Source organism: Oncorhynchus gorbuscha, unplaced genomic scaffold (genome assembly GCF_021184085.1).
Source record: "Oncorhynchus gorbuscha isolate QuinsamMale2020 ecotype Even-year unplaced genomic scaffold, OgorEven_v1.0 Un_scaffold_4564, whole genome shotgun sequence".
Classification (NCBI taxonomy): Eukaryota; Metazoa; Chordata; class Actinopteri; order Salmoniformes; family Salmonidae; genus Oncorhynchus; species Oncorhynchus gorbuscha.
Window position 1 is genome coordinate 927 of NW_025748556.1, and position 14,278 is coordinate 15,204.

General features: G+C 52.6%; 1 pseudogene; it reads right to left on the reverse strand.

The window, feature by feature from the left end:
- Positions 1–891: 891 nt before the first annotated feature.
- Positions 892–14,278, reverse strand: part of LOC124028641 — a 30,080-nt pseudogene continuing 16,693 nt past the window's right edge.

Sequence of the window (14,278 nt, forward strand, 5' to 3'; positions counted from 1 at the left end):
GCAGAAGGGGGCCCTGGCTACATAGAGGTGGCAGAAGGGGGCCCTGGCTACATAGAGGTGGCAGAAGGGGGCCCTGGCTAGATAGAGGTGGCAGAAGGGGGCCCTGGCTAGATAGAGGTGGCAGAAGGGGGCCCTGGCTAGATAGAGGTGGCAGAAGGGGGCCCTGGCTAGATAGAGTGGCAGAAGGGCCCTGGCTAGATAGAGGTGGCAGAGGGCCCCCTGTGGCTAGATAGAGTGGCAGAGGGCCCTGGCTGGGCTGGCGGCAGAAGGGGGCCCCCTGGCTAGATAGAGGCGGCAAGAAGGGGCCCCTGGCTAGATAGGTGGCGAAGGGCCCTGGCTAGATAGAGCGGCCAGAAGGGGGCCCTGGCTAGATAGAGCGACGAGGGCCCCTGGCTAGATAAGTGGCAGAAGAGTTTGGCTAGATAGAGGTGGCAGAAGGGCCCCTGGCTGAATAGGTGGCAGAAGGGGGCCCCCTGGCTAGATAGAGGTGGCAGAAGGGGCCTGGCTACATAGAGGTGGCAGAAGGGCCCTGGCTACATAGAGGTGGCAGAAGGGGCCCTGGCTACATAGAGGTGGCAGAAGGGGGCCCTGGCTACATAGAGGTGGCAGAAGGGGGCCCTGGCTACATAGAGGTGGCAGAAGGGGGCCCTGGCTACATAGAGGTGGCAGAAGGGGGCCAGACTACATAGAGGTGGCAGAAGGGGGCCAGACTACATAGAGGTATGTTCTGCTTCATGTTCCACGTCAGTACCACTACAACCCAGAGGAGGGCGCTCGTTCACAGAAAAGGTGAGTAAAACAAACACCTCACCCAGCCTGTTACCATAGCAGACACTAGCTAGCCCAGCTGAGGAGCATCCTTCACACAGTGTGGTGTGTCTGTATACGTACAGCTCTACTGCTGCCAGCAGCTGGAGAGAGGTCTCCTCCGTTCATGTAGTAAAGATAGAACAGCAGGTCCTCCCCATACCGAGACAGTTTGATTGCAGCAAGCTGGAAGGAGGAGAGGAGAGGAAAGAGAGGGGGGAAGAGGGAGGAAAAGAAGAGGGAAAAGGAAGGGGGGAAGAGGGAGAGAGGGAAGAGGGAGGGGAAGAGGGAGAGAGGGGGGAAGAGGAGGGGAAGAGGGAGAGAGGGGGGAAAGAGGGAGAGAGGGGGAAGAGGGAGAGAGGGGGAAGAGGGGAGGGGGGGTGGAGGGAGGGGGGCAACAGGTTATTGATCTAGTCAGCTACCTGGCACCATCAACAGAAGCCAACCGTACCATTCTTATCTCAACCATGCTAGATAAAGATGGTTCAACTCTCACAGTGGACAGAGCAGTTACAACAAGTGTTGCTAGTGCAGCCAAACAGAGGGGCCAATAACACGAGGGCCAAAACAACAACGTTACATTGAGCTGGTTAGAAAAGGTACTTTAACCATGGTGGTGTGTTGTGGCCATGTTGGCCAACAGCATCCCAACCCTGGGTTTATTCTGTTTCTGAGGTACATACCTTGTCCCTTATGTGAATGTTGGTTAAATACTCAGATGGAACATGGAAGTCTGGAAGGGAAAAGAGAAGTGGTTAGAGAGAAGCAGACGGGGAAACTGGCAGAATCTATCCCACCTCCAGAGCACTCTGGCTGGGTAGGATACGTACCGATGTCCTGGGGTCGACACGGTGCTGACGCCCAGGGAGATGCAAACTTGGGGTACAGGTTTCTGAAGGACGAGAAAGTGGTCATGCTGTTACTGAGATTATTTTGTTGCCATGTTAACAGGTTACAATGGTGTGTCCTTTTCGTTTTTCGATTAAAAAAAAAAATGACAGAATTGGACATAATAGCAGCCTATTGTCCAGTGAGTGTGTGTTTTTCAGGAGGCTATCGCTCTCAGGCTGTCAGCTACTACCGCTCTCAGGCTGTCAGCTACTACCGCTCTCAGGCTGTCAGCTACTACCGCTCTCAGGCTGTCAGCTACTACCGCTCTCAGGCTGTCAGCTACTACCGCTCTCAGGCTGCCAGCTACTACCGCTCTCAGGCTGTCAGCTGCCTGCTACCGCTCTCAGGCTGTCAGCTGCCTGCTACCGCTCTCAGGCTGTCAGCTGCCTGCTACCGCTCTCAGGCTGTCAGCTGCCTGCTACCGCTCTCAGGCTGTCAGCTGCCTGCTACCGCTCTCAGGCTGTCAGCTGCCTGCTACCGCTCTCAGGCTGTCAGCTGCCTGCTACCGCTCTCAGGCTGTCAGCTGCCTGCTACCGCTCTCAGGCTGTCAGCTGCCTGCTACCGCTCTCAGGCTGTCAGCTGCCTGCTACCGCTCTCAGGCTGTCAGCTGCCTGCTACCGCTCTCAGGCTGTCAGCTGCCTGCTACCGCTCTCAGGCTGTCAGCTGCCTGCTACCGCTCTCAGGCTGTCAGCTGCCCTGCTACCGCTCTCAGGCTGTCAGCTGCCTGCTACCGCTCTCAGGCTGTCAGCTGCCTGCTACCGCTCTCAGGCTGTCAGCTGCCTGCTACCGCTCTCAGGCTGTCAGCTGCCTGCTACCGCTCTCAGGCTGTCAGCTGCCTGCTACCGCTCTCAGGCTGTCAGCTGCCTGCTACCGCTCTCAGGCTGTCAGCTGCCTGCTACCGCTCTCAGGCTGTCAGCTGCCTGCTACCGCTCTCAGGCTGTCAGCTGCCTGCTACCGCTCTCAGGCTGTCAGCTGCCTGCTACCGCTCTCAGGCTGTCAGCTGCCTGCTACCGCTCTCAGGCTGTCAGCTGCCTGCTACCGCTCTCAGGCTGTCAGCTGCCTGCTACCGCTCTCAGGCTGTCAGCTGCCTGCTACCGCTCTCAGGCTGTCAGCTGCCTGCTACCGCTCTCAGGCTGTCAGCTGCCTGCTACCGCTCTCAGGCTGTCAGCTGCCTGCTACCGCTCTCAGGCTGTCAGCTGCCTGCTACCGCTCTCAGGCTGTCAGCTGCCTGCTACCGCTCTCAGGCTGTCAGCTGCCTGCTACCGCTCTCAGGCTGTCAGCTGCCTGCTACCGCTCTCAGGCTGTCAGCTGCCTGCTACCGCTCTCAGGCTGTCAGCTGCCTGCTACCGCTCTCAGGCTGTCAGCTGCCTGCTACCGCTCTCAGGCTGTCAGCTGCCTGCTACAGCTGCCTGCGCTCTCAGGCTGTCAGCTGCCTGCTACCGCTCTCAGGCTGTCAGCTGCCTGCTACCGCTCTCAGGCTGTCAGCTGCCTGCTACCGCTCTCAGGCTGTCAGCTGCCTGCTACCGCTCTCAGGCTGTCAGCTGCCTGCTACCGCTCTCAGGCTGTCAGCTGCCTACCGCTCAGGCTGTCCGCTCTCAGGCTGTCAGCTGCCTGCTACCGCTCTCAGGCTGTCAGCTGCCTGCTACCGCTCTCAGGCTGTCAGCTGCCTGCTACCGCTCTCAGGCTGTCAGCTGCCTGCTACCGCTCTCAGGCTGTCAGCTGCCTGCTCAGGCTGTCAGCTGCTCTCAGGCTGTCAGCTGCCTGCTACCGCTCTCAGGCTGTCAGCTGCCTGCTACCGCTCTCAGGCTGTCAGCTGCCTGCTACCGCTCTCAGGCTGTCAGCTGCCTGCTACCGCTCTCAGGCTGTCAGCTGCCTGCTACCGCTCTCAGGCTGTCCAGCTGCCTGCTACCGCTCTCAGGCTGTCAGCTGCCTGCTACCGCTCTCAGGCTGTCAGCTGCCTGCTACCGCTCTCAGGCTGTCAGCTGCCTGCTACCGCTCTCAGGCTGTCAGCTGCCTGCTACCGCTCTCAGGCTGTCAGCTGCCTGCTACCGCTCTCAGGCTGTCAGCTGCCTGCTACCGCTCTCAGGCTGTCAGCTGCCTGCTACCGCTCTCAGGCTGTCAGCTGCCTGCTACCGCTCTCAGGCTGTCAGCTGCCTGCTACCGCTCTCAGGCTGTCAGCTGCCTGCTACCGCTCTCAGGCTGTCAGCTGCCTGCTACCGCTCTCAGGCTGTCAGCTGCCTGCTACCGCTCTCAGGCTGTCAGCTGCCTGCTACCGCTCTCAGGCTGTCAGCTGCTGCACTACCGCTCTCAGGCTGTCAGCTGCCTGCTACCGCTCTCAGGCTGTCAGCTGCCTGCTACCGCTCTCAGGCTGTCAGCTGCCTGCTACCGCTCTCAGGCTGTCAGCTGCCTGCTACCGCTCTCAGGCTGTCAGCTGCCTGCTACCGCTCTCAGGCTGTCAGCTGCCTGCTACCGCTCTCAGGCTGTCAGCTGCCTGCTACCGCTCTCAGGCTGTCAGCTGCCTGCTACCGCTCTCAGGCTGTCAGCTGCCTGCTACCGCTCTCAGGCTGTCAGCTGCCTGCTACCGCTCTCAGGCTGTCAGCTGCCTGCTACCGCTCTCAGGCTGTCAGCTGCCTGCTACCGCTCTCAGGCTGTCAGCTGCCTGCTCAGCTGCCTGCCTGCCGCTCTCAGGCTGTCAGCTGCCTGCTACCGCTCTCAGGCTGTCAGCTGCCTGCTACCGCTCTCAGGCTGTCAGCTGCCTGCTACCGCTCTCAGGCTGTCAGCTGCCTGCTACCGCTCTCAGGCTGTCAGCTGCCTGCTACCGCTCTCAGGCTGTCAGCTGCCTGCTACCGCTCTCAGGCTGTCAGCTGCCTGCTACCGCTCTCAGGCTGTCAGCTGCCTGCTACCGCTCTCAGGCTGTCAGCTGCCTGCTACCGCTCTCAGGCTGTCAGCTGCCTGCTACCGCTCTCAGGCTGTCAGCTGCCTGCTACCGCTCTCAGGCTGTCAGCTGCCTGCTACCGCTCTCAGGCTGTCAGCTGCCTGCTACCGCTCTCAGGCTGTCAGCTGCCTGCTACCGCTCTCAGGCTGTCAGCTGCCTGCTACCGCTCTCAGGCTGTCAGCTGCCTGCTACCGCTCTCAGGCTGTCAGCTGCCTGCTACCGCTCTCAGGCTGTCAGCTGCCTGCTACCGCTCTCAGGCTGTCAGCTGCCTGCTACCGCTCTCAGGCTGTCAGCTGCCTGCTACCGCTCTCAGGCTGTCAGCTGCCTGCTACCGCTCTCAGGCTCAGGCTCAGGCTGTCAGCTGCCTGCTACCGCTCTCAGGCTGTCAGCTGTCTGCTACCGCCTCTCCAGGCTGTCAGCTGCCTCAGGCTAGCTGCCTGCGCTCTCAGGCTGTCAGCTGCCTGCTACCGCTCTCAGGCTGTCAGCTGCCTGCTACCGCTCTCAGGCTGTCAGCTGCCTGCTACTGCTCTCAGGCTGTCAGGATGAGACAACATGTAGCAGGATGACTGATTAGTGAAGGCTGCTCATCTTATGACTGGAGGAGGGAGATGCCAAGAGAGGTGTACAGGTGTGTGAAAGAGCCACTCCTCGCACCTGTAGCATTGGGATATATTTGGGATATATTTTTTTAGACAAGAGGATAGAGCTCCTCCTACTGGGCCCCCAACACCACTTCCAGCAGCATCTGGTCTCCCATCCAGGGACCGATCTGGACCAACCCTGCTTAGCTTCAGAATCAAGCCAGCAGTGGTATGCAGGGTGGTATGCTGCTGGCTCACCTCTGACCAATCAATAGCGCAGGTGATCCAGAGTGGGCGGGTGTTAGGGGTGTGGCTCCCTGAGACAACACACAGAGGCTATGGTCAGACAGCCTTCAGTGGCTTAGCAGTTATCTTTACACTGTACACGCACACAGTGCACACACCACAGTGCACACACCACAGTGCACAGCTGACATTTGGTGCATGAGAAATGCTTAACAGAAGCTTTTGGTCTGAGGGGCGTCGTCACCAAACACAGGAGATGTAACTCCACTAACCCTCCAGCTATGTAGATAATGAAACTAGTCACATCACTACCCACAGACACAGACAGCAGTTACCCTACACAGCACAGACAGCAGTTACCCTACACAGCACAGACAGCAGTTACCCTACACAGCGGTTACCCTACACAGCACAGACAGAGAGACAGCAGTTACCCTACACAGCACAGACAGAGAGACAGCAGTTACCCTACACAGGCAGAGTAGAGCAGCTGGACCACATTGTATTGTTACTGTGTAACGAGACACACACCGTCTCTGTCAGCTGAACGCACATCACATTAGACAGACAGCAGCTACTCCTCACATCACATTAGACAAACCGTAGCTACTCCTCACATCACATTAGACAGACAGCAGCTACTCCTCACATCACATTAGACAGACAGACAGTAGCTACTCCTCACATCACATTAGACAGACAGACAGTAGCTACTCCTCACATCAGACAGACAGCAGCTACACCACACATCAGACAGACAGCAGCTACTCCTCACAGCACATCAGACAGACAGCAGCTACACCACACAGCACATCAGACAGACAGCAGCTACACTACAGACAGCAGCTACACCACACAGCACATCAGACAGAGCAGCTACACCACACAGCACATCAGACAGAGCAGCTACACCACACAGCACATCAGACAGACAGCAGCTACACCACACAGCACATCAGACAGACAGCAGCTACACCACACAGCACATCAGACAGACAGCAGCTACTCCTCACAGCACATCAGACAGACAGCAGCTACACCACACAGCGCATCAGACAGACAGCAGCTAACCACACAGCACATCAGACAGACAGCAGCTACACCACACAGCACATCAGACAGACAGCAGCTACACCACACAGCACATCAGACAGACAGCAGCTACACTACATCAGACAGACAGCAGCTACACCACACAGCACATCAGACAGACAGCAGCTACACCACACAGCACATCAGACAGAGCAGCTACACCACACAGCACATCAGACAGAGCAGCTACTCCTCACAGCACATCAGACAGAGCAGCTACACCTCACAGCACATCAGACAGACAACAGCTACACCACACAGCACATCAGATAGACAGCAGCTACTCCTCACATCACATTAGACAGACAGGCAGACAGCAGCTACTCCTCACATCACATTAGACAGACAGCAGCTACTCCTCACATCAGATTTGACAGACAGCAGCTACCCCTCACAGCACATCAAATAGACAGCAGCTACTCCTCACAGCACATCAGACAGACAGCAGCTACACCACACAGCACATCAGACGGACAGAAGCTACTCCTCACATCACATTAGACAGACAGCAGCTACTCCTCACAGCACATCAAATAGACAGCAGCTACTCCTCACCGCACATCAGACAGACAGAAGCTACTCCTCACATCACATTAGACAGACAGCAGCTACTCCTCACAGCACATCAAATAGACAGCAGCTACTCCTCACATCACATCAGACAGACAGCAGCTACTCCTCACCGCACATCAGACAGACAGCAGCTACACCACACAGCACATCAGACAGACAGAAGCTACTCCTCACATCACATTAGACAGACAGCAGCTACTCCTCACAGCACATCAAATAGACAGCAGCTACTCCTCACCGCACATCAGACAGACAGCAGCTACTCCTCACCGCACATCAGACAGACAGCAGCTACTCCTCACCGCACATCAAACAGACAGCAGCTACTCCTCACCGCACATCAGACAGACAGCAGCTACTCCTCACCGCACATCAGACAGACAGCAGCTACTCCTCACATCAGACAGACAGCAGCTACTCCTCACATCAGACAGACAGCAGCTACTCCTCACATCAGACAGACAGCAGCTACTCCTCACATCAGACAGACAGCAGCTACTCCTCACATCAGACAGACAGCAGCTACTCCTCACATCAGACAGACAGCAGCTACTCCTCACATCAGACAGACAGCAGCTACTCCTCACATCAGACAGACAGCAGCTACTCCTCACATCAGACAGACAGCAGCTACTCCTCACATCAGACAGACAGCAGCTACTCCTCACATCAGACAGACAGCAGCTACTCCTCACCAGACAGTTTATTATACTGCATCTACTGATGGATAATGAATCTTCACTCCGTCTGACTCCATAAGTTAAGAGTCTAACTATGGCTGCAGCCTAAACTGCTCCTGGATCAGTTATTCCCAGGTCCCGTTGAGAGAGTTTCTAAATGTCCTCCATAAGTTATTCCCAGCCTAAACTGCTCCTGGATCAGTTGAGAGAGTTTCTAAATGTCCTCCATAAGTTAAGAGTCTAACTACGGCTGCAGCCTAAACTGCTCCTGGATCAGTTATTCCCAGGTCCCGTTGAGAGAGTTTCTAAATGTCCTCCATAAGTTAAGAGTCTAACTACGGCTGCAGCCTAAACTGCTCCTGGATCAGTTGAGAGAGTTTCTAAATGTCCTCCATAAGTTAAGAGTCTAACTACGGCTGCAGCCTAAACTGCTCCTGGATCAGTTATTCCCAGGTCCCGTTGAGAGAGTTTCTAAATGTCCTCCATAAGTTAAGAGTCTAACTCCGGCTGCAGCCTAAACTGCTCCTGGATCAGTTATTCCCAGGTCCTGTTGAGAGAGTTTCTAAATGTCCTCCATAAGTTAAGAGTCTAACTACGGCTGCAGCCTAAACTGCTCCTGATCAGTTATTCCCAGGTCCTGTTGAGAGAGTTTCTAAATGTCCTCCATAAATTAAGAGTCTAACTACGGCTACAGCCTAAACTGCTCCTGGATCAGTTGAGAGAGTTTCTAAATGTCCTCCATAAGTTAAGAGTCTAACTACGGCTGCAGCCTAAACTGCTCCTGGATCAGTTATTCCCAGGTCCTGTTGAGAGAGTTTCTAAATGTCCTCCATAAGTTAAGAGTCTAACTACGGCTGCAGCCTAAACTGCTCCTGGATCAGTTATTCCCAGGTCCTGTTGAGAGAGTTTCTAAATGTCCTCCATAAGTTAAGAGTCTAACTACGGCTGCAGCCTAAACTGCTCCTGGATCAGTTATTCCCAGGTCCCGTTGAGAGAGTTTCTAAATGTCCTCCATAAGTTAAGAGTCTAACTACGGCTGCAGCCTAAACTGCTCCTGGATCAGTTATTCCCAGGTCCCGTTGAGAGAGTTTCTAAATGTCCTCCATAAGTTAAGAGTCTAACTACGGCTACAGCCTAAACTGCTCCTGGATCAGTTGAGAGAGTTTCTAAATGTCCTCCATAAGTTAAGAGTCTAACTACGGCTGCAGCCTAAACTGCTCCTGAATCAGTTGAGAGAGTTTCTAAATGTCCTAGAGACGACCAGACTTACTCTGGCGAGTTGAGGTTGAGTCCTAGTGTTGTCAGGTCGCTGCCCAGTGCCAGGTGCACCATGCCAGGGTCCGTCTCCGCTGCCCTGATGAATGTTAACAAGCCAATCATCCCAAACTGGTCTGTTACCATGCCCCCGGGAATGTTCGTCACGCGTCCTGGAGGGGAGGAAAGACCAATGAGGATGGGACCCTCGTGTGTGTGTGTGTGTGTGTGTGTGTGTGTGTGTGTGTGTGTGTGTGTGTGTGTGTGTGTGTGTGTGTGTGTGTGTGTGTGTGTGTGTGTGTGTGTGTGTTTTTGATTGAGTGTGTGTGACCTAGTCTATTAACTGGAGTTGAACGTTGACCTTAGTGCCCGGCTGATGGCAAAATGACCAGGTTACATTGTTCCTGACCACGGAAAAGTCTTAGTTAAAACATTGTAATGTCACGTGAAAAACTACAGTCCAATGCCTTTCTTGTAGCTCTTCCTAGTCATCACCTACACCAGGTCTTCCTAGTCATCACCTACACCAGGTCTTCCTAGTCATCACCTACACCAGGTCTTCCTAGTCATCACATACACCAGGTCTTCATAGTCATCACCAGGTCTTCCTAGTCATCACCTACACCAGGTCTTCCTAGTCATCACCTACACCAGGTCTTCCTAATCATCGCCTATACCAGGTCTTCCTAGTCATCACCAGGTCTTCCTAGTCATCACCTACACCAGGTCTTCCTAGTCATCACCTACACCAGGTCTTCCTAGTCATCACCTATACCAGGTCTTCCTAGTCATCACCTATACCAGGTCTTCCTAGTCATCACCAGGTCTTCCTAGTCATCACATACACCAGGTCTTCATAGTCATCACCAGGTCTTCCTAGTCATCACCTACACCAGGTCTTCCTAGTCATCACCTACACCAGGTCTTCCTAGTCATCACCTACACCAGGTCTTCCTAGTCATCACCTACACCAGGTCTTCCTAATCATCGCCTATACCAGGTCTTCCTAGTCATCACCTATACCAGGTCTTCCTAGTCATCACCAGGTCTTCCTAGTCATCACCTACACCAGGTCTTCCTAATCATCGCCTATACCAGGTCTTCCTAGTCATCACCTATACCAGGTCTTCCTAGTCATCACCAGGTCTTCCTAGTCATCACCTACACCAGGTCTTCCTAGTCATTACCTATACCAGGTCTTCCTAGTCATCACCTACACCAGGTCTTCCTAGTCATCACCAGGTCTTCCTAGTCATCACCTACACCAGGTCTTCCTAGTCATCACCTATACCAGGTCTTCCTAGTCATCACCAGGTCTTCCTAGTCATCACCTACACCAGGTCTTCCTAGTCATCACCTATACCAGGTCTTCCTAGTCATCACCAGGTCTTCCTAGTCATCACCTATACCAGGTCTTCCTAGTCATCACCAGGTCTTCCTAGTCATCACCTATACCAGGTCTTCCTAGTCATCACCAGGTCTTCCTAGTCATTACCTATACCAGGTCTTCCTAGTCATTACCTATACCAGGTCTTCCTAGTCATCACCTACACCAGGTCTTCCTAGTCATCACCTACACCAGGTCTTCCTAGTCATCACCTATACCAGGTCTTCCTAGTCATCACCTACACCAGGTCTTCATAGTCATCACCAGGTCTTCCTAGTCATCACCTATACCAGGTCTTCCTAGTCATCATCTATACCAGGTCTTACTAGTCATCACCTATACCAGGTCTACCTAGTCATCACCTATGCCAGGTCTTACTAGTCATCACCTATACCAGGTCTTCCTAGTCATCACCTACACCAGGTCTTCATAGTCATCACCAGGTCTTCCTAGTCATCACCTATACCAGGTCTTCCTAGTCATCACCTATACCAGGTCTTCCTAGTCATCACCAGGTCTTCCTAGTCATCACCAGATCTTCCTAGTCATCACCTACAACAGGTCTTCCTAGTCATCACCAGGTCTTCCTAGTCATCACCTACACCAGGTCTTCCTAGTCATCACCTATACCAGGTCTTCCTAGTCATCACCAGGTCTTCCTAGTCATCACCTATACCAGGTCTTCCTAGTCATCACCAGGTCTTCCTAGTCATCGCCTATACCAGGTCTTCCTAGTCATCACCTATACCAGGTCTTCATAGTCATCACCAGGTCTTCCTAGTCATTACCTATACCAGGTCTTCCTAGTCATTACCTACACCAGGTCTTCCTAGTCATTACCTATACCAGGTCTTCCTAGTCATTACCTATACCAGGTCTTCCTAGTCATTACCTACACCAGGTCTTCCTAGTCATTACCTATACCAGGTCTTCCTAGTCATCACCTACACCAGGTCTTCCTAGTCATCACCTACACCAGGTCTTCATAGTCATCACCAGGTCTTCCTAGTCATTACCTATACCAGGTCTTCCTAGTCATTACCTATACCAGGTCTTCCTAGTCATTACCTATACCAGGTCTTCCTAGTCATTACCTATACCAGGTCTTCCTAGTCATTACCTATACCAGGTCTTCCTAGTCATCACCTACACCAGGTCTTCATAGTCATCACCAGGTCTTCATAGTCATCACCAATACCAGGTCTTCCTAGTCATCACCAGGTCTTCCTAGTCATCACCTACACCAGGTCTTCATAGTCATCACCTACACCAGGTCTTCATAGTCATCACCAGGTCTTCATAGTCATCACCAGGTCTTCATAGTCATCACCAATACCAGGTCTTCCTAGTCATCACCAGGTCTTCCTAGTCATCACCTATACCAGGTCTTCCTAGTCATTACCAGGTCTTCCTAGTCATTACCTATACCAGGTCTTCCTAGTCATCACCTATACCAGGTCTTCCTGGTCATTTACCAGGTCTTCCTAGTTATCTTCAAGGTCTTCTAGTCATCACCTACGCAGGTCTTCCTAGTCATCCACTGAGTCTTCCCTAGTCATCACCTACAACAGGTCTTCCTAGTCATCCTTAGTCTTCCTAGTCATCACATACACCAGGTCTTCCTAGTCATCACCTACACCAGGTATTCCTAGTCATCACCTACACCAGGTCTTCCTAGTCATCACCAGGTCTTCATAGTCATCACCAATACCAGGTCTTCCTAGTCATCACCAGGTCTTCCTAGTCATCACCTACACCAGGTCTTCATAGTCATCACCAGGTCTTCATAGTCATCACCAGGTCTTCATAGTCATCACCAGGTCTTCATAGTCATCACCAATACCAGGTCTTCCTAGTCATCACCTATACCAGGTCTTCCTAGTCATTACCAGGTCTTCCTAGTCATTACCTATACCAGGTCTTCCTAGTCATCACCTATACCAGGTCTTCCTAGTCATCACCTATACCAGGTCTTCCTAGTCATCACCAGGTCTTCCTAGTCATCACCAGGTCTTCCTAGTCATCACCTACACCAGGTCTTCATAGTCATCACCAGGTCTTCATAGTCATCACCAGGTCTTCCTAGTCATTACCTACACCAGGTCTTCCTAGTCATCACCTACACCAGGTCTTCCTAGTCATCACCTATACCAGGTCTTCCTAGTCATCACCTACACCAGGTCTTCCTAGTCATCACCTACACCCAGGTCTTCCTAGTCATCACCAGGTCTTCCTAGTCATCACCTACAACAGGTCTTCCTAGTCATCACCAGGTCTTCCTAGTCATCACCTACACCCAGGTCTTCCAGTGTCCACCTACCAGGTATTCCTAGTCATCACCCCCACCACCCAGGTCTTCCTAGTCATCACCTACAACAGAGTCTTCCTAGTCATCGCAGGTCTTCTAGTCATCACCAGGTCTTCCTAGTCATACAGGTCTTCCTAGTCTCACCACACCAGGTCTTCCTAGTCATCACCTACACCAGGTCTTCCTAGTCATCACCTACACCAGGTCTTCTAGTCATCACCTACACCAGGTCTTCCTAGTCATCACCTACACCAGGTCTTCCTAGTCATCACCTACACCAGGTCTTCCTAGTCATCATCTACACCAGGTCTTCCTAGTCATCACCTACACCAGGTCTTCCTAGTCATCACCTACACCAGGTCTTCCTGGTCATCACCTACACCAGGTCTTCCTGGTCACCTACACCAGGTCTTCATAGTCATCACCCAGGTCTTCCTAGTCATTACCTATACCAGGTCTTCCTAGTCATCACCTACACCAGGTCTTCCTAGTCATTACCTACACCAGGCCTCCTAGTCATTACCACACCAGGTCTTCCTAGTCATTACCTATACCAGTTCTTCCTAGTCATTACCTATACCAGGTCTTCCTAGTCATCACCTACACCAGGTCTTCATAGTCATCACCAATACCAGGTCTTCCTAGTCATCCCAGGTCTTCTAGTCATCACCTACACCAGGTCTTCATAGTCATCACCAGGTCTTCATAAATTCATCACCAGGTCTTCATAGTCATTACCTATACCAGGTCTTCCTAGTCATCACCCTACACCAGGTCTTCATAGTCATCACCAGGTCTTCCTAATCATCCTATACCAGGTCTTCCTAGTCATTAAGGTCTTCCTAGTCATTACCTATACCAGGTCTTCCTAGTCATCACCTATACAAGGTCTTCCTGGTCATTACCAGGTCTTCCTAGTCATTACCTATACCAGGTCTTCCTAGTCATCACTATGCAAGTCTTCCTGGTCATTACCAGGTCTTCCTAGTCATTACCTATACCAGGTCTTCCTAGTCATCACCTACACCAGGTCTTCCTAGTCATCACCTACACCAGGTCTTCCTAGTCATCACCTACACCAGGTCTTCCTAGTCATCACCTACCAGGTCTTCCTAGTCATCACCTACACCAGGTCTTCATAGTCATCACCAGGTCTTCATAGTCATCACCAATACCAGGTCTTCCTAGTCATCACCAGGTCTTCCTAGTCATCACCCCTACACCAGGATTATTCATGGTCATCCACGGAATAACGTCGTCATAGATCTTCCTAATTATCTTAGGTCTTCTAGTCATACTTAGGTCTTCCTAGTCATCACAGGTCTTCTAGTCATCACCAGGTCTTCTAGTCATCACCAGGTCTTCCTAGTCATCACCTATACCAGGTCTTCCTAGTCATTACCAGGTCTTCCTAGTCATTACCTATACCAGGTCTTCCTAGTCATCACCTATACCAGGTCTTCCTGGTCATTACCAGGTCTTCCTAGTCATTACCTATACCAGGTCTTCCTAGTCATCACCAGG